The following is an 18,736-nucleotide window of genomic DNA, read 5'->3' on the forward strand; positions in this document are numbered from 1 at the left end:
ATTTATGGTACTATCATGCTAAATCTCTATAAAGATATATAATAAAAGTTAGAATTTCATACACGGATGAATTATTTATTATAAATTTTGTCAACATATTGCTACTACCATTTTTGTAGTAAGTGTCTATGTAATAAGGTTTTTATGTTGCCAAGCCAGCATACACATTTTTTTCTAGTAGCATCTGAGTAAAAAAAAAAACATACTATACCGTGATGGTATATCAAAAGTTATATCTTGGTCTGTAGTTTCTGTAGGTGTGTTGTGAAAAAAAAAAAAAAGTGGTTATGTGCTATGGGTCAGCAGCATATCAGTGCTTGAGGATAATAAAAAAAAATAAATAAATAATGACTGAACACTAAGTTTTCATAGTATGATGAGAGCAGAGGTAGCATACTTTAGTCATGTAAATGAGTGTGCAAAACAAATCTGCAAACAAATGAAAAAAAAAAATTATTTCATTTTCTTCTACTTCTCCTAATATGCACTAATTTTTATACACCAAATATACATACATAAATCAAATTACATAATGCACATAACTGCTCAAGTGCTGACAACAAAGCTATTTAAAAAACTCAATAAACTAATAAAATAAAACTCTTTCTTTCTTGTTCCTGTATTAGACCTGACACGATTATTACCATCAGTGGTTCTCTTTCAAATCTAATTTAGTAGAATATGATGTATGCCCAAATAAAAAAATAAAATAATAAATAAATGAAAACATTTCTTCTAAATGACTTGATTTAGAAGAAATCAAAATTTTTGGCATTTCATCAATGTAGCTCACACTGAATGCTAATAATTTAGTATTTAATATAAAAATGATGAGAATTTTCCAAACTTCTCTTGACCTGTGTGTGTGAAAAAAAAAAAAAAAGCCACAGAATCTGCAAAGTGAAATTAAGTATACACACAGTATACAATTTAAGATAAATTGTATGCTGCTCATTTTGCTAGTAATATTTCATATTTATATGGAGTATTAAATTTATATATCTTTTATTTATTGATTCAGTGGAATATTTACATTATTTACAACATAGCATTTCTGAAAAAATTTAAATGCACAAAAAAGAAATACTACATACTGAATAAGTTTTTATATAATCACAATATTATAAAGTTCAAATTATGTGCTATTAAGTTCTAATACCTAAGCATAATAATTCAACAGAATTTGTACATTATTTACAATATCTGGTAGTAGTAATACATTTGAAAATAATCTAATTATACAGAGAAATGTTATATACAAAATAAATTTCTAAACAATATTATAAAAATTGTTTAGAAATTTTTATTATATTACAAACTTGCTATACCTAAATTAAATTAGTGCAAATGAAATTCTAATGATCTTTCCATTATTTGTGGGATCAGATGGGATATCAGCTCACTTTTTGCAGGAATGTGCAAGAGAACTGGCAATGCCTCTGATCAGGGTCTTTAATTTAAATCTTAGTTCTGGAAGAGTTCCAAGGGAATGGAAAGAGGGGCAAAATAATTCCTTTTCATAAGAGAGGTTCTAAGACTAAGTAGCAAAATTTAGACCAATCAATATCTCAAGAGTGGGCAGTGAGAGTAATGGAAAAATTGGTAAAGAATAGAATTCAAGAATGGGTGAATAAGAATATGATATTCTATTAGGGGCAACATGGTTTTGTGAAGGGTTCATCATGCCTTAGTAACTTTTTTATAACAGAGTGCCGGCTGAGTTGGATAAAGAAAATGGCTACGTGATTATTCTGCTGGATTTTGCGAAGGCACTTGATTGAATACCACATGAAACTTGGTTACACAAATGGGGGATGGATATGACATTCGTTATGTGGATAAGAGGGTGGCAGCTGAACAGATATCAAAAAGTGATATAAGGAGGAGCAGAATCCAGGCAAAAGCTGGTGACTAGTGGTGTTCTGCAAAGTTCAGTGCTAGGACCACTACTGTTTAATTTGTACATAAATGATATAGGAAATAACCTGAAAGAAAATATTAATTTTCTTTCAGGTTATTATCGATGATGCAAAATTAAGTAAAATAATAGTGAATCAAGGCAATGTGGAGAGCTTGCTGGATAATTTAAATACTGTCAGTATGGACATACTGACCAGTTATGTCAGTATGGACAATGGGTATCAGTTTAATCTGAAGAAATGTAAAGTTATGCATTTTGGGATAAACAGATTACAAGTTGGTGCACCACAATGATTGCAATATATATATACAGGAAATAGCCGAGGCTAGGGATTTGGAGGGGGGGGGGAGTAGAGTTGAAATTTAGAGGACATATCGCCAAGGTTGCTCATAAGATCACTTGAGCTTATGAAGAACATACTAACAAGTAGAGACCTCATTATAAGGCCTCAATATGTCCACATCTGGATTACTGTGCTCAGGTATGTTCTTCTGGGTTTCTTGGGCATGAGGAAGTGGTAGAGGATTCTGGGATGAGCAACCAAGATGGTGTCTGTGTAATGTTCCCTATAAGGAGAGATTGAGGGCGTGTAGGCTGCAGAAGTTGTTGATAGGTGAAAAAGAGAGGATATGATAGAAACATTAAAGTTACTTAGAGTTTTATAGGACTGATGCAGGCGAAATGTTTCAGCACTTGGCTAGAGGGAGGAAACAAAAGGTCATCTATTGAAGTGAGTAAAAGTGTGGTTAGTAAGGGCATGAGGACTAGATTTTTCATTTGGAGAGTTGTGAATGAATGGAAAGGGTTGCTAGAGTCAATTTTTAGCACACTGTTTGTTAATGAGTTCAAAAAGTGGTAAAGCAGATTGTATGGAGAGTTTGGGCCTTCTGAAATGAGTCTTTGGACTCCATGGATGTGCACGTACAACAACAACACTAATAATAATAATTTGATCTTTAAATAACCAAAACCCACCTTTAGTAAACCAATCCTTGAGTAAGTTAGAAAATTAACCAACTCCTTGACTTTGACCTGTTAACCATACTTTAAATTAAATGATCAGCAAATCAGTTTTCCAATGTAGCAAAATAACTGAGAAATCACTGAAACAGAATTTAAACAAAATTCTCACAATGCAAATCACCATCTTCATTTAAAAGTTAATACAGTCAGTCTCGAATAGAATCTAAATTTCCTATGTTGAACATTAATATATAATGGATCACGTGATAACTAATTTCTTTGAGATTTCAGGAAAACAAATAACAGGGAAAAAAAATTAAATACTAATATGTTCTAGAATGTGTATCTAGAACATGAAATCTTCAGTGGTCATATAATTATATCTTTTGTTACAAATGACTGAAGATACATTTATGAGCTGCAATGATGTTGCAGTGTTACTTTTCATCATGTTTGCTCACCAATTTATATTTGTTCCTAGTGGAAATTCTGTCATTCCCTCTATGATCCTTTACTAGATTGACATTTATGAAGTATTGAGTAAAATCTCAGATATATTTCCAGAGGTTATTTATCTCTAAAAATTAAAATGAAGAATACTAAATCCAGCTTACCAAAAGACTGAAATTTTATTTCATGTTAACATTATTTTTAAAAATAGTGGCTTCATTAACTGATTGATCAATTAATTAAATTGATTGATCAAGTTAATCATTAAATAAATGAGTTGGAAGGAATATAGTTGAAAAAATTTTGAGGAAATTTTGGTGCAGAGTAATGGAACTGATACTTCAGGCACTTGGCTGAGCAAACCAATTGAAACTGTAATAATGGATGAAACAAATGATGGTAAAGAAGTGCACAAAGAAATGAAAAGGAATTCTATGGATTAAAATTAAACACCATGTACTGACAGTAACTGACTTATTTGTTAGTTACAGAAGTGAAGTAGTAACATCATGAAAATATTTCTTTGGTAAGGTAAACTAAGTTAGCACAGAAGCTATGTAAAAAATTACTCCTCTTACATAGTAAGAAACTGACTAAAGAAAGATAACTTACTTTCATACCTATGAATGCAAATTTTAAAACTTGCAATAGCATTATTTATTATTATTATTTCTGGGTTTCCACAAACTAAGAAACACTCATTTGTAGAAATGAAGTTGCAATGAAGTTACAATTTTGAAAATATCAAAATCACACAAATCTTGAGAAATGGACACAGTTGTTTAGAATTAAATCATAGCAATTCTGCTATTTTTATTTTGCTTTCAGGAGATGAGATCAAGCAAGGAAATATACTATATACACACACTAGTACATGGGATAATTAGTGAATATTATAGATTCATTAGTCACATTATTGTTGAATAAAATATAATCACAAGAACTCAGAATTCAATCTACTTATCATTTTTTTTAGTAGGAAAACTATATACAGTGGATTCCAGTTAATTGGGACACACTGGGACTAGAACAGTTTGTCCCAATTAAGCAGCTTCCCCAATTATGTGAAGTTTTATAGAAAAAGCTAAAATATCACAAAAAAGTTAAAAATGTTTAAAAATAGACAAACTTTCGGTATGCTTTTGATAACCATGTTTTTATTTTAAAAATTCTAAATTTGCACATATGTGTCGGTATCCCTAAAGAGGTTAATTATGCATAGGTATCAACAAAGAAGCATATTTTCCCCACCAATTATTTTGGAGAAATTTATGGAGTGTCCCTTTCTAGACTGCAGCTGAACAAAATCAGCAGTTATATCTAATTCAGTTAAAAGACTGCCTTCTTGTATAAAGTAGTGTCGTAATTCAGCAATAAATTCTCTGGCTTCCTAGTTAGTCATTCGCTGATGTTCATGTGTCATCCTCATTATTTTCCTTGTGTTCCAGGCTGTGTTTTGTTGCAATTTGTTCAACAATTGAATCCTCACAATCTTCATTTTCATCGTAACATTGAAGGCTATTGTCAATACATAAAAATTCTTCATAATTTCTGATGTGTTGCAGTTCCAAAATGATTTCATTTTCATTATCAGTCATATCTGGCATTTCCTGGTCTGAATTCTTAAAACCACAATGAGCAAAGCAGTTTTGAATTGTTTTGCTGCTTATTTCTCATCAACTATCTGCAATACATTGTACTGCCTGTAAAATGGTAACCTTTGCACTGATTTCTCTGGCCATTGAAGATGCTGTCAGTAGATCTTCAATTGCTTCAAGGATGGAGTGTACCAACCTTCCATAATACAATGCCTTCAAATTTTTTATGATTCCCATATCCAGTGGCTGTACTAGGGGACGTGGTGTTAGGAGGAAGATCAAGTTGAATGTTTTTCAAACAATCTAATCGAGAATGTGCTGCACAGTTGTCCAGAAGCAGAAGAATTTTTCTTGAATTTCATTGCAATTCTGCATTCCAACTCATTAGCCATTCCTGAAAAAATAACAGAAGTAATCCATGCATTCTTGTTGGCATAATACAGAACTGGCAAGCTGTTCATTCTAAGCCTTTTAAAGCATCGAGGCTTGGCACTTTTTTCCAATAACTAACAGCTTCTGCTTGTCACTTCCCGATGTCATAGCAGCACAAAATGGTAACATTATCCAATGCTTTTTTTTTTTTTTTTTTTTTAAATATGACAGTATTGCAAGCTTATAGATCAGGGAACAGTCTGATGTGGCATGGTAAAACAGACCTGTTTTGTCAGCATCATAGACTCTTGATAAGAAGACAAATAAATATTATGAAGGTAGCAAAATGTTCTAGAGCGAATATAAAGAAGCTTACATGTGAAGGAATGATAAAACTGACATAAAACCATAGATAAAGATATTCTGGATGTCTGGAGTAACTAACTGAAATATTATTAAATGATAATGAACAAACAGTGTGTTAAAAATATTCATGAGGAATGCAATCTGGAGTACATATCAATTACTTGAGGTAGAAAAAATCAGAAAATTGAACTGTGGAATGACAGCTGGAGCATACCAATACCTGGAAACAGGTATTGATTATAACTAAACTGTTAGTAATCTGATTGACCCTAATGTAGATCTGATAAATAACAGATTAATTTGAAAGAAAAATGTTCACACTCAGAGAAATGGATATGCATATTGGGCTTGTGGCATAGATTGGAGTGCAATTATCTGATCAAAGAGTGATGTATGGAGATGCTGAATCTAAGATAGTGAAGGCGACCAGTAGAATACCACAGGGTTCTTTGATTACTACTAGTGTGGAACCTAGCAAAATATAAGCATCTAGATAATGTTATTTACTTTGTTCACGTGGTGTTGTGTTTAATACCACTAACTTAATTTAATTAATTCACATAATTAAATATACATCAATGCTTACTTTATATAACCTTTGCTTTATATCACAATAGCCATTTGTCACAGAAATATTAATATGTCACAAATCTGGTATTTCCTATGATACTTTGATTCCAAACAGATTTTTGCATACATCAGTTTTAAACTTCAAATATTATATTGGATATACAAGAAGCAAGAGGATTCAGTATTCCAGTGCCGGGGAGGGAGGGGGGGTATAACTGCCAGTTTCTCAACTAGTATCTCTGTTACTTCTGTTTCTACTCATGCCACGGCTTGTACCATAAAGTATGGTCTTCCTTAATCCCTCACGACATCTACCAGTGGCCTAAGACCCCATGGAATTACAGAGTCATCTAGGAGGTCCCTTTTGTCATACACACCCAGCTTTTTAAGGTAGTAGAAGGTTATGGTGATTTGTGCTTTGCAAGGTTTGTCAAACGAAAAGGAGGACTGCAGTGTATAATAAATTCACTCCTTATAACAAACCACTGAAGTTTCAACAAAAATCCAATAGGTTCAATGCTATTATAAAAGAGATTCACTACAGCAAACTATCCATTACGAACTATATTATAAACTATTTCTGTGGTCCCTACAAGTTTGTCATAGTCAGAGTCTACTGTAGTCTATACACAGTAGTTATGACAACTGAAAGAAGGGAAAATGGTTTGATGTAAAAACAGGTGTAAACAAGAGTGTACACCATATCCACCGTTAATCATCATCTATAAAGATAATTTAATGAAGGAAAGTGGCAATAAATCTGATATCAAAATTAGAGAGATTAATCTAAACAAATTAATCTCAGTATAATAAATTTAGTTTAATCCTTTATCCAAGTGTGAGCAAACAAAGTTTGCACCTGAAAGTATCTTCAGGACTGAAGTAAGGTGGTACACACCAGGGCAACTCGTTGCAAAGGTGGAGCAAGCTACCAATACTCCTGTCTCAGTATCTCCTATAATGCAAAACACATCTCCTTGCGGATATGTCTAATGTTATGCATTAAGGGAAGGGCCACTACCCAGACTAGTTTCGACCTTTATAGGTGGAGATGACCTGCAAATGCTTCTGCCTGGTATCTCAGCTTTGGCCTGGCTCCCACTGAAGAGACCTCAGTAAAGGTCGAAACTAGTCTGGGTAGTGGCCCTTCCCTTAATGCATAACATTAGACATATCCGCAAGGAGATGTGTTTTGCATTATAGGAGATACTGAGACAGGAGTATTGGTAGCTTGCTCCACCTTTGCAACGAGTTGCCCTGGTGTGTACCACCTTACTTCAGTCCTGAAGATACTTTCAGGTGCAAACTTTGTTTGCTCACACTTGGATAAAGGATTAAACTAAATTTATTATATTCTAACCAAGTGAAAAATAAACTTTCAAATTAATCTCAGGTCTTTAAATCTTAAACGAATCCAAGATAGATCATCAAGATTCTTTCATCTCATCTCATTTTCCTTTTACCTTTCAAGATTCTTTGACTTAAAAAAAACTGCTATAAAAATTTGGTATGAAAATCAGCAATAAAAAGACAAACACTGTGATAACAAGCAGGAACAGCAAAAGCATTAGCTGCAACCTAAATGGAGAATCTAGAGAACAAGTAAAATATTTCAATTTTACTTGTTCTCTAGGAATAATTTTTAGTTAAGATATCAAATTAAATATAGAAATAGACAACACAATTAGCAAAGCTGATATGGTGAAGAGTAAATTGCATAAAAATATGGAAAAAGAGAAAGAAATTAGCAAAATCACTAAAACAACAGCATGCAAGACAGTGTTCAAACTAATTTTAACTAATGGATCTAAGAGATGTGTTAGAAACAGAACAGTTGTTGTTGCTAGTTTCAGATTTATTAGTATAAGGACGGCAAGTCACATATGCCGCCCACCATTACCAAGCACCATTACAGGTAATAAAAAATAATTAGCTAAATAGGTAAATATCATATATATACATGAAAGCAAATTTAATAAAATTGAGTCACTGCCATATCTACATGTGAATTACAATTATAATTAATTGCATATTTATAAATTAATTATTTTTAAAAAGTTAAAAAAAATTCATGCAATTTGTCCAATTCTGATCAGATCTGTCTGAGTATATATATGCAATCTTTAAGATTATTTACACGTAAACAAATTAAATGCATTGCTTGCATTCTACCTTGTATCAACTGTTTTTGCCAGTGAAGATGGTCAGTGCCTGTAACGAGGGCATGGTGAAAGAGGCGCAAAACATAAAAAATAAAAATAAATAAATAGATATAAAAGTCCACTATTTTATATTGTATTTTTAAATTTTGGCAATACACCGCTTTACACAAACGAACACCCTGTAACTCATTTTGATAGGTTAATAGTAAGCATTTAACATATTGCACGACAAAATTATTGTCATTTCTGCGTTAGGGGCGGAAGTTAGACACTTGCCACAGGCACCTCATATCCTCGTTACTGTACTGAAGATGGTCTGTAATTTTCAGACTGAAATATATGGCTCTATAACAAATTATTATCTTTACCTTGTGTTTGTGTAAATAATTGTTAAAACTATGGTATAAGTTTCTCTAAAACTTGCACCATAGTTTTAACAATCTCACCCAGATTAACAAAAATTGCATTCCTTTCTTAAGTAAAATGCCGGTGCACCACCAAAATGTGTAACTGATAAGTGCTATACTGTTCACACATACATGAGCCATTACCCCTCAACAGAGAAGAATGAGCTAAATGACTGATCTACAGATTTAATGCTTAATTTCAGGCTTATTCTCACATGATTTATTTGTTAATCATTCTGCAACAATTTCCACGGATTAATTAACTTTGCTCTTATTAACTGCCTGTAAGTTGTATAGGAGACTGTTCTCAAACAATCTGCCCATCATCCTCATCAAAAAACAGGAATCATAAAATGTTTAATTCAATGAGCTAGAACTAATTGCTCAACTCCCCATGAATTGCAGAAAGAACTTTAAACTATCAAACATCACATGAAAATAAATGGCTTCTCTGAAAAAACTACACAACATCTGTTCGATTCCTACAATCCAATATAGAACAACAAAGAATCAATACATCGAGTTCCAATTCCATATACCGTATTTGCTGGCGTATAAGATGCACCCTCTTTTTTGTACACATTTTTTAGACAAAAAACTTTATCACTGAATATTATAATGAATTTACAGTATTTCAAATATAAAGTAATAAGTAGGTCTACTTTCAACAAATACCTAACCAAACTAGGAAAGAGTACCCACCTTTTAATCGTGAAAACCCAGAAATTCATCTCCAGAGCTAAATGAAGAGACCTCATTTGAAACCTCTTCTAAATCAAAATCTGAGTCCTCATACAACAAATTGTCCTCTGTACCATCCAGTGCATTACTAATTCCAAACTTCTTAAATGATTTAACCACTGTCTCAGTTTTTCACAGCATCCCATGAAGCTTTGACCCACTCACAAACTTGCGAAATGCTAGGCCTCTTCCTTCTTCCTGATGGCGTAACCTCAAAATCTGAAGACTGCATCCAGCTGTTCCACTTTTCCTTCATAAATCCCTTAAATGGTTTATTAATACAGACATCCAAAGGTTAAAGCTGACTAGTTGGACCTCCTGGAATTACAGCTAACTGAGTTTTCCATTCTTTGAATTTATTTGTGACATCGTCTGTTCTGTGAGAATGAAACTGATCCCATACTAGCATGACAGGCTTCTTCAACAGTCCACCAGGGTGCCTAGACCAAAGTTTATCTATCCATAACTTCATTCCTCCTCCATCCATCCAGCCTTTTGTGTGAACATGTACAAATACTACTTTAAGCAGTTTTTCTTTGGGAAGCATCTTCCTTTTAAAATCAACAGTGGCGGCAATTTTGTCCCATCAGCACAGCAGGATAAAACAATTGTGTAGGGAGTTTTTTCGTGCCCCGAAGTTTTAATAGTAACACTTTTAGTGCCCTTGGAATCTACAGTTTTGTTTGAAGGCACATCAAAAGTCAGCAGAACCTCATCCATGTTTCCTATTCAAAATTTTCTCATTTCCTTGCGTTAATGACTAATCAATGAAATTCAATCATTTTTTCTTCATATTCAGCTGGCATCTTTTGTGATATTTTTGTTTTAGTCCACATACACATAGCTGGTTTCTCTTCATGAATCTTGAACACCATGATGTTGATCCAGTAAAGTTGGTGATCCCTCTGTTAGTGGCTATCACTTTCGCTTCATGAATAATCATTTTATATAGACACTGAAAGTCCTGTTTTTCTGTGGTCTAAAATCCAAGTATTTAGTTCTGCCTCAAGTTCTGGCCATTTTGCAGCTCCACTTTGTAGGTTATGTTTACTGTGAGTTGCATTTTTTTAGACCCTCTTCCTGATTCCGCCAAGTTCTTATCATTTTCTCAGTTGGGGGGTGGTCCGAATGCTTCTCTGCAGCCCTGTTTCCATGTTCTTTAGCATACGCACTTACACGTAGCTTGTATGCAACACTGTAACAATGCCGATGTTTTTCAGCCATAATTTGCCAAGAAATTTAGAGAAAATTTAACAGCAGAAATTTATCACCATTCATAACTGCAACATAATTGGAAAGTTTAAACGAACAGGACACATCTGTGATCGTCGATGACAGCGCATGCGCATCCACTGAACTCTACGTCAGTGTTTCTCAAAGTGTGGTACGCGTACCACCAGGGGTACGTGAAAGGTCTTCAGAGGGTCCGTGGCAATTTTAAGCTATGTATCATTAACACACAGAATAAAATTCAATGTATCCGTGAAGTTCGAGATCATAAAACGTTCCTATTGTATTACTGAATAAGGTACAGAGACATCTGCAAGGGGGTGCTTAAGGGTCAAAGCTTTATAACTGAGAGGAGACCTCCACATAGCCTTTAAAGGAATGTGGAGAACCGACCAGGGCTTCTGACCTAATGTCCAATCCTCACCTTCTCGTGGTGCACCCTGTTGGGTATCTACTTGGATACTGAACGAACGAGGATGGGCTGGCAATTTGGGATTTAGCCGACCAAATTGTATCCTTATTGGTTGAACCAAAATAAAAAAATGATGGTACGACATGAAAAAATTTCATACCGGCTGGGGCGTCGCCCGGTTAAACAAGGCCCCCGTTGTTTTCGCCAGGGAACCAGGGCGAACAGCGAAAAGTCAGCTACTGGAACAAATCTGAAAACAAAACCGAACTCAACATCACCAGAGTTAAAGATCGGTACTATCAACATAAGAAGCCTGAATGACAAAGAAATGGAGCTAGCTGAGGAATTAGATAAGTACCAGATCGACATAATAGGGGTGACTGAAACAAAAAAGACCAAAACTGGTGAGATCTTTCTGAGCAATAAATACAAAATGTTATATTCAGGAAATGACAAACAAGGAAAAGAAGGAGTAGCCATAGTATTCAACACAAAATACGAGGCTAATCTTCTTGAATGGCAGTCAGTCTCAAGTAGAGTAATGTGGGCAAATATGAGAATGGGGAAATGGACAATGAGACTTATTTGTGCCTATGGTCCCACAGAAGGTTCTACTAAGGTAGAAGAGTGGAGGAATTTTTTGATGCTCTAGAAAAAGCAACTGACACAATGAAAAAGGAAAAGTTGGTCCTTGTTGGTGATCTGAATAGCAGAGTAGGAAATGATTGTGAGACATACAAAAATATTTTGGGAAAATTTGGAGAAAAGAGCAAAGCTAATAATAATGGAAAATACCTGTTGGATTTCTGCTCAGGACATGGACTGGTTATTACTAACACCATGTTCCAACATAAAAATGTGCACAAATTCACATGGAGAGAAGAGGCAAGGAATAAGAAAAGTCTCATTGACTATGTTATTGTTGATAGTGATGTTTTCTCCCTGGTGCAGGACACCAGAGTGTACAGAGGATTTGAAATTGGAAGCGATCACTATTTCGTCTTGAGCAGGATAAAATTGAATTTCATATTGAAAATAATAACATGTAAGAAAGTTTTAAAGCGAATAAAAGTTGAGCAGCTCTCAGATGTGAACTGTAGACTAAAATACACAAAGATTATTGAAGAAAAAATGAAAGAGTTTGAGAACAGGAATCAAACCTTGGAGATTCAGTGGCAAACTCTGAAGGAAACATTGATTGATTCTGCCAGAGAGGCATGTGGTGAGGATGTCTGCAAGGATAAAAAAATCAGAACTCCATGGTGGACACAGGAAGTTAAAGAGGCAGTGAAGGGAAAAGAAGAAAGCATATCAAAAGTTCCTGTCAAATAAGTCAGCTTGTGCTCTTAGAGAATACAGAGACAAATGCAAGAATGCTAAACACTGTGTAAAACTAGCTAAACAAAAGTCGTGAGAGGACTTTGGCAAGAATATAGAAAATAAATACCAAGAAGGTGGCAAAATATTCTGGAGGTTGTTGAAGAAGCTTAGGAATGGAGGAAAGAGTGCTGTAAAAGGAGTTAGAGATGATAAAGGTGGCATGAAAACGGGAGAAAAAGATATCCTTGAAGTATGGAGTAATTACTTTGAAAAACTGCTAAATGAAACAAGCAGTGATGACAGCACAATGGTAAAAAACACTGACTAGGCATGCAGTCAGGAATACATATCCATACTTGAAGTAGAAAAAGCCATCGAAGGCTTTTAATGTGGAAAGGCAGAAGGAGTAGATGTTATTCGACCAGAAATGCTGAAGTATGGTGGTATAAGAGTCTTACAGTGGCTGCACTGCATAGTTCAGAAAGTCTGGACAGAGGGACGAATTCCCGATGATTGGAGTCGAGCTCTCATAGTACCCATATATAAAAAGGGAAATAAAACTGAATGTGAGAATTACAGAGGTATTTCCCTACTGAGTGTTCCTGGGAAGATCTATGCAAGTATACTTGAGAAACGGTTGAGAAGAATTGTGGAAGGAAAGCTTGGTGAAGAACAAGCTGGATTCAGGTCAAATAGAGGCTGTCAGGATCAGATCTTCACTTTACAACAAATAGTGGAGAAATCATGGAAATATAACAGAGATCTGTATTTAAGTTTTGTCGATTTGGAAAAGGCATATGACAAGGTGCCAAGAGAGAAGCTATTCAATACGCTACAGTTATATGGTGTCAATGGGGCATTATATCAAGCAATACTTAGTCTTTATTTGAGTTGTAAGTCAGCAGTTAGAATTGAAGGAAGTACAGGAAGATGGCTTAATGTTAAATCTGGTGTGAGACAAGGATGTACATTATCCCCTCTGTTATTCATTATCTATATGGATCACATTATGAAGGAAAGTGGTATTAAAAATGATATCAAAATTGGAGATGTTAATGTCAGCTCCTTGCTTTATGCGGATGATGTTATACTTCTAAATAAATCCACTACAAGTCTGCAAGATTCTCTGACTAAATTGAATAGCTGTTGTAATAGATATGGTATGAAGGTCAGCAATAAAAAGACAAAGACAATGAAAATAGGCAGAATCATTGAAAATGTCAAATGTGTTGTGAATGGAGAACCTGTGGAACAAGTGAAACATTTCAGTTACTTAGGCACGATTTTTACTGAAGATGGTAAATTAAATATAGAAATAGACAACAGAATCAGCAAAGCTGGTATGGTAGGAAGTCAATTGAATAAATTCATATGGAATAAGAGAGAAATTAGTTGGAACACTAAATTAGCTGTATACAAGACAGTGTTCAAACCAGTTTTAACTTATGGATCTGAGAGCTGGGTCAGAAGTAAAACACTTGACCAAAGACTAGAGACCGCAGATATGAGAGTCCTGAGAAAGATTAGAAGCGTGAACAGATGGCATCAATGGCAATATCATATTAAAAACAAGAATATTAGGAAAGAACTTGACATTGTCGGCATCAGGAATGCGTTAGCAGAGCTAATCTCAGGTGGTATGGTCACCTAAACAGAATGGGCGAAGAAAGATTAGCAAAAACAAGTGCTCTCTGCCAGGTTGGCAGGAAAACGACCCAGAGGAAGACCAAGATATAGGTGGATTGATACGGTACAATGTGCCTTAGACGATAAAAATATAAGATCTGATAATTGGAGTCTTGACAAGTAACAGACTGATTTGGAGGAAAAATTGTAGATAGGAAGTTAGTAATGATGTAATTTTTTTCATGTAGTACTATCATATCCTGTACATTAAATATAGAAATAGACAACAGAATCAGCAAAGCTGGTATGGTAGGAAGTCAATTGAATAAATTCATATGGAATAAGAGAGAAATTAGTTGGAACACTAAATTAGCTGTATACAAGACAGTGTTCAAACCAGTTTTAACTTATGGATCTGAGAGCTGGATTGATTAAGAAAGATTAGCAAAAACAAGTGCTCTCTGCCAGGTTGGCAGGAAAACGACCCAGAGGAAGACCAAGATATAGGTGGATTGATACGGTACAATGTGCCTTAGACGATAAAAATATAAGATCTGATAATTGGAGTCTTGACAAGTAACAGACTGATTTGGAGGAAAAATTGTAGATAGGAAGTTAGTAATGATGTAATTTTTTTCATGTAGTACTATCATATCCTGTACATTAAATATAGAAATAGTATCATCATATCCTGTACACCCCTTGAGGGTTCATGGCAGGAATTTCATGATGATGACATATGCAGGCTGTGCAATATGTTTCTCAACAATTAGAGACAACTAGGATAAAAACGGCACTAACTAATGAATCGCATGTCCCCCTCCAACAGAAAATGCTGTATGACTCAAGCAAAACCATATGTTGCTGGTGTAACATACGGTTTTGTTTGAGTGAACGTGTTAAAATGAAGAAATATATAGTGAATGTGTTTCAGATATTTATATAAGGAATTCGGTTGAAGAGAATTAGCATTTCAACTCAACTGTCGGCTTGTCTTTGTCATTTAGTAGCACGATCTTTTGTTAATATTGCACCAATCATATGAACGCAGATGTCTGAAGTTTGAGAAACACTTCTCTGCATAACTGGAATGCTCTCTCACACACACAGCAAGGAAGCAATAAACAAAATGCGTAACTCAGAAGAGAGAAAATTTCCATAAATGAAAATAATAAAAAACTGAGTATCGGCGTATAAGACGCACCCTGTTTTTCAGACCTATGCTCAAAGAAAAAAAGTGTGTCTTATATGCCGGCAAATACAGTATTTCCGGGATTTCAGAACCAATTTCAAGAATTCTGAAGAAATATGATTTAACAGCCACTTATATCCCTATTAACAAAATATCCACCTATTTCCCCACTTCTACAGATAAACACTCAACTATGTCTCTGCCTAGTGTATATTTTCAGTTACAATTCCTTGTAACTGCAATCTGTCGTACTCTGGACAAACAGGATGCTCTATAGAAAAACGAATACAAGAACATCGATACATCAAGCATACATTCTTCACAACAAATCTGATAAGTCTGGAATGGCATAGCAGCACGGGATAGAGACAAGCCACAAGCAAGAGATTAATAAGAAAAGGATGACGTGGAAGGAATACCGTTTGCATAAGGATGATGTCCGTTATGAATGTTATAAGCAGCAGGCTAGAATAGTCACAACTGTACATTAATAACTCTTCTAAATCCAGATGGCATGAGGGTTATAGATGAAGAAGGGGTTGTTTAGTTAATGAGTGCCCATTGCATTAAGAGCTATCAACCTGGTGAATGCAACATTGGGTTCACCGTTACCTCTTCACTAGATGAAGAAACGCAGGTGTGTGAGGTCAAGGTATTAGAGCCGTTGCACAAACTGAATAAGAATTCAGCAATAGGGGTTGATGAAATATCAGCATGTATGCTAAAAGAGTGTTCAGCTGAACTGGCTATTCCTTTGACCAGGATGTTTAATATGAGTCTCAGAACAGGGAAGATTACGCAGGAATGGAAGGAATGTATGGTAATTCCATTGCACAAGGGTAGTGCAAAGACCGATGTATCCAACTATCGACCAATTAGTATGTCAGGAGTGGTGGTGAAGATTTTGGAAAAATTGATTACGACCCGCATTCAGAAATGGGATGACAGTGAATATCCACTTCGCAATGAACAACATGGGTTGACTAAGGGAAGGTTATGTTTTAGCAACCTGCTCATATTCTATAACAATGTTACCACTGAACTAGACAAGGGGAATAGATACACCATGATACTTTTGGATTTTGCTACGGCTTTTGACAGAATACAGCATGGCAGCCTGCTGCATAAATTGGTGAAAATGAGTTTGGGTTATAGAATATTACCATGAATAAGAGGATGGCTGACTGACAGATATCAAAAAGCGGTATATTGGGAATGTGAGTCTGCAAGGTTGGTTTAAGGGAACAAGTGGTGTACCACAAGGATCAATGCTTGGTCCACTGTTATTTAATCTGTACATTAATGATATTGGGAAGGATTTGACAAGTGACATACAGTTATTTGCTGATGATGCAAAGATAGGTAGGGGTAATCGGGAATGCTGCTGATATGCAGTCTTTGCAGAATGATTTGAATAGGCTGGAATTGTGGGCATGGGAAAATGGGTGTCAGTTCAATGTCAGTGAACGAAAAGTCATTCACTTCTACATGATTAGATATCCAATGTTGTATTATATTGGTGGAATTAGGCTAGAAAAAAAAACGATGAGGCTAGGGATCTTGGAGTGTTAAAAGATAGGAAGTTGAAGTTTAGGTGCCATGTGGCAAAGATTGCAAATACAACTCAAAAGATAATTGCAATGCTGAAACAAAGGCCTTAATAAGACTTCACTTGGACTATTGTGCACAGGTCTGGTCTCCTGGTTTCCATTGTGATTCTATATATTGGAGAGAGTCCAAAGGAGAGTTAAAAATGATATCAGGATTGTGGAATACATTATGAGGACAGATTGAGAATTTGTAGACTGCAGACACTAGCAAACAGGAAAAAGAGGGGGGTGATATTGATTGAGACTTACATACTTCTAAAAGGGTCATACGGGATTTCAATTGATGGAATTTTCAATTTATGGAGGGTGGGGAAAGGACAAGAGGGCATTCTTGGAAGCTGAGAATGAAGGCCGCCAAGAAGGGTGTGAGGGCTAGATTTTTCTCTCAGAGGGTGGTGCATGATTGGAATGGATTGCCATTAATGTTATGAGTGCAAGCAGTGTGAATGAATTCAAGAATAAGTATGATAGCTGGTGTGTGTGTGTGGGTGTGTGTGTGTGTGTGTGTAGTATGTGGCCTCCCTCGATGAGTCTCTGACTCCCTGGAGGTCTCTCTTAATAATAATAGACTCGCCTTCTACACAGATGTCACAATAAATTCGAACGCCTATTCAAAAAGAGTGCTGAGGCCTTACTTCAATGCCCTAACTTGAATCGAAATGACTGTATATCCTTGTCAAAAATATGAAAAAGTTTAATCCAGATAACACACTAAAAGTTTTTTTTTTTTTAATTGAGACCTTTAATTCTTACATTAGTCTAATGTTATCTTTAAGTGAATTTATAAATTAAGATTGTTATATGAAATTGTGAATTAATACCTATAATTTATTCACCAATCTGATGAAATTTACCTCTCTTTAATGATTAGCAATGTAACATCATGCAGCTCATTCTACTTTTGAATGATCAATTGTTTGTATTCCACCTTGTAAAAATTGTTATAAACTGTCGAGCCACTGAGGATAGTCTGGTGGTTTCAGACTGAAATATTTGGCAAGCATTAATAAAAATAATAAAATCCTAATGAGATGGAAGGAATACATTGAAGATCTATATGACAAGGATAATAGACTAAATTAGTTGCCATTAGAAGATATAAAGAAGGTAAATGAAGATGATCTAGGCCCAGAGATTTTGAAGACAGAAGTAGAAATGGCCAGTAGAGAACTACAATGTGGAAAGGCAGAAGGAATAGATGAAATACCTGCAGAATTTTTGAAACAATTTCAGAAGAAAGGAACTGAAGAAATAACCAAAATAATAAATTTAATAATTTATAACAAAGGAGAATTACCAAAAGATTTTATGACCTGAATATGTATACCTATACCAAAGAAAAGTAATGCAATGAACTGCAAGGATTTTAGAACAACAAGCCTCATTTCCCATACATCAAAAATACTTATGAGAATCTTAACACGAAGAATTGCATCTAAGGTGGAAGAATTTCTTGGAGAAGATCAGTTTGGTTTCAGGAAAGGTAGGGCAACAAGAGATGCGATTGGACTGTTAATAGTAGTAAGTGAAAGAAGTTTGGAAGTGAATAAAGAAATTAATATCTGTTATATATATTTGAAAAAGCTTTTGACTTTGTAAAATGGGATAAGATGATGGAAGTAATGGAAAAGCTTGGTATAGATTGGAAAGACAGAAGGCTAATTATTTCACTATATATGAGACAAACTGCCATGGTGAAAGACATATATGGTACAACAGAACCAGGTATCATTGGACAAGGAGTAAGACAAGGCTGTTCTCTGTCACCAATTTTGTTTAACATGTATTCCGAAGCA

The 18,736-nt window shown here is 34.9% G+C and overlaps 1 protein-coding gene across 5 annotated transcripts in view; it reads right to left on the bottom strand.

The window, feature by feature from the left end:
* Positions 1–18,736, bottom strand: part of LOC150102522 (chloride channel CLIC-like protein 1) — a 66,501-nt gene that overhangs the window by 19,587 nt on the left and 28,178 nt on the right. The window contains exon 3 of one of the 5 annotated variants that reach the window (XR_016548922.1): positions 2,897–3,461. The exons of 2 other annotated variants lie outside the window; for them this stretch is intronic. The gene's annotated coding sequence lies outside the window, so the exon portion shown is untranslated. Of the gene's footprint in view, positions 1–1,076; positions 3,462–18,736 lie in introns of those variants that run through there. 2 more of the 5 variants (XM_090398934.1, XM_090398933.1) reach the window with 2 other exon arrangements.

Source organism: Typopeltis vanoorti, chromosome 10 (assembly GCF_054136105.1).
Source record: "Typopeltis vanoorti isolate ZY-2024b chromosome 10, IOZ_Tvanoo_1.0, whole genome shotgun sequence".
Lineage (NCBI taxonomy): Eukaryota > Metazoa > Arthropoda > Arachnida > Uropygi > Thelyphonidae > Typopeltis > Typopeltis vanoorti.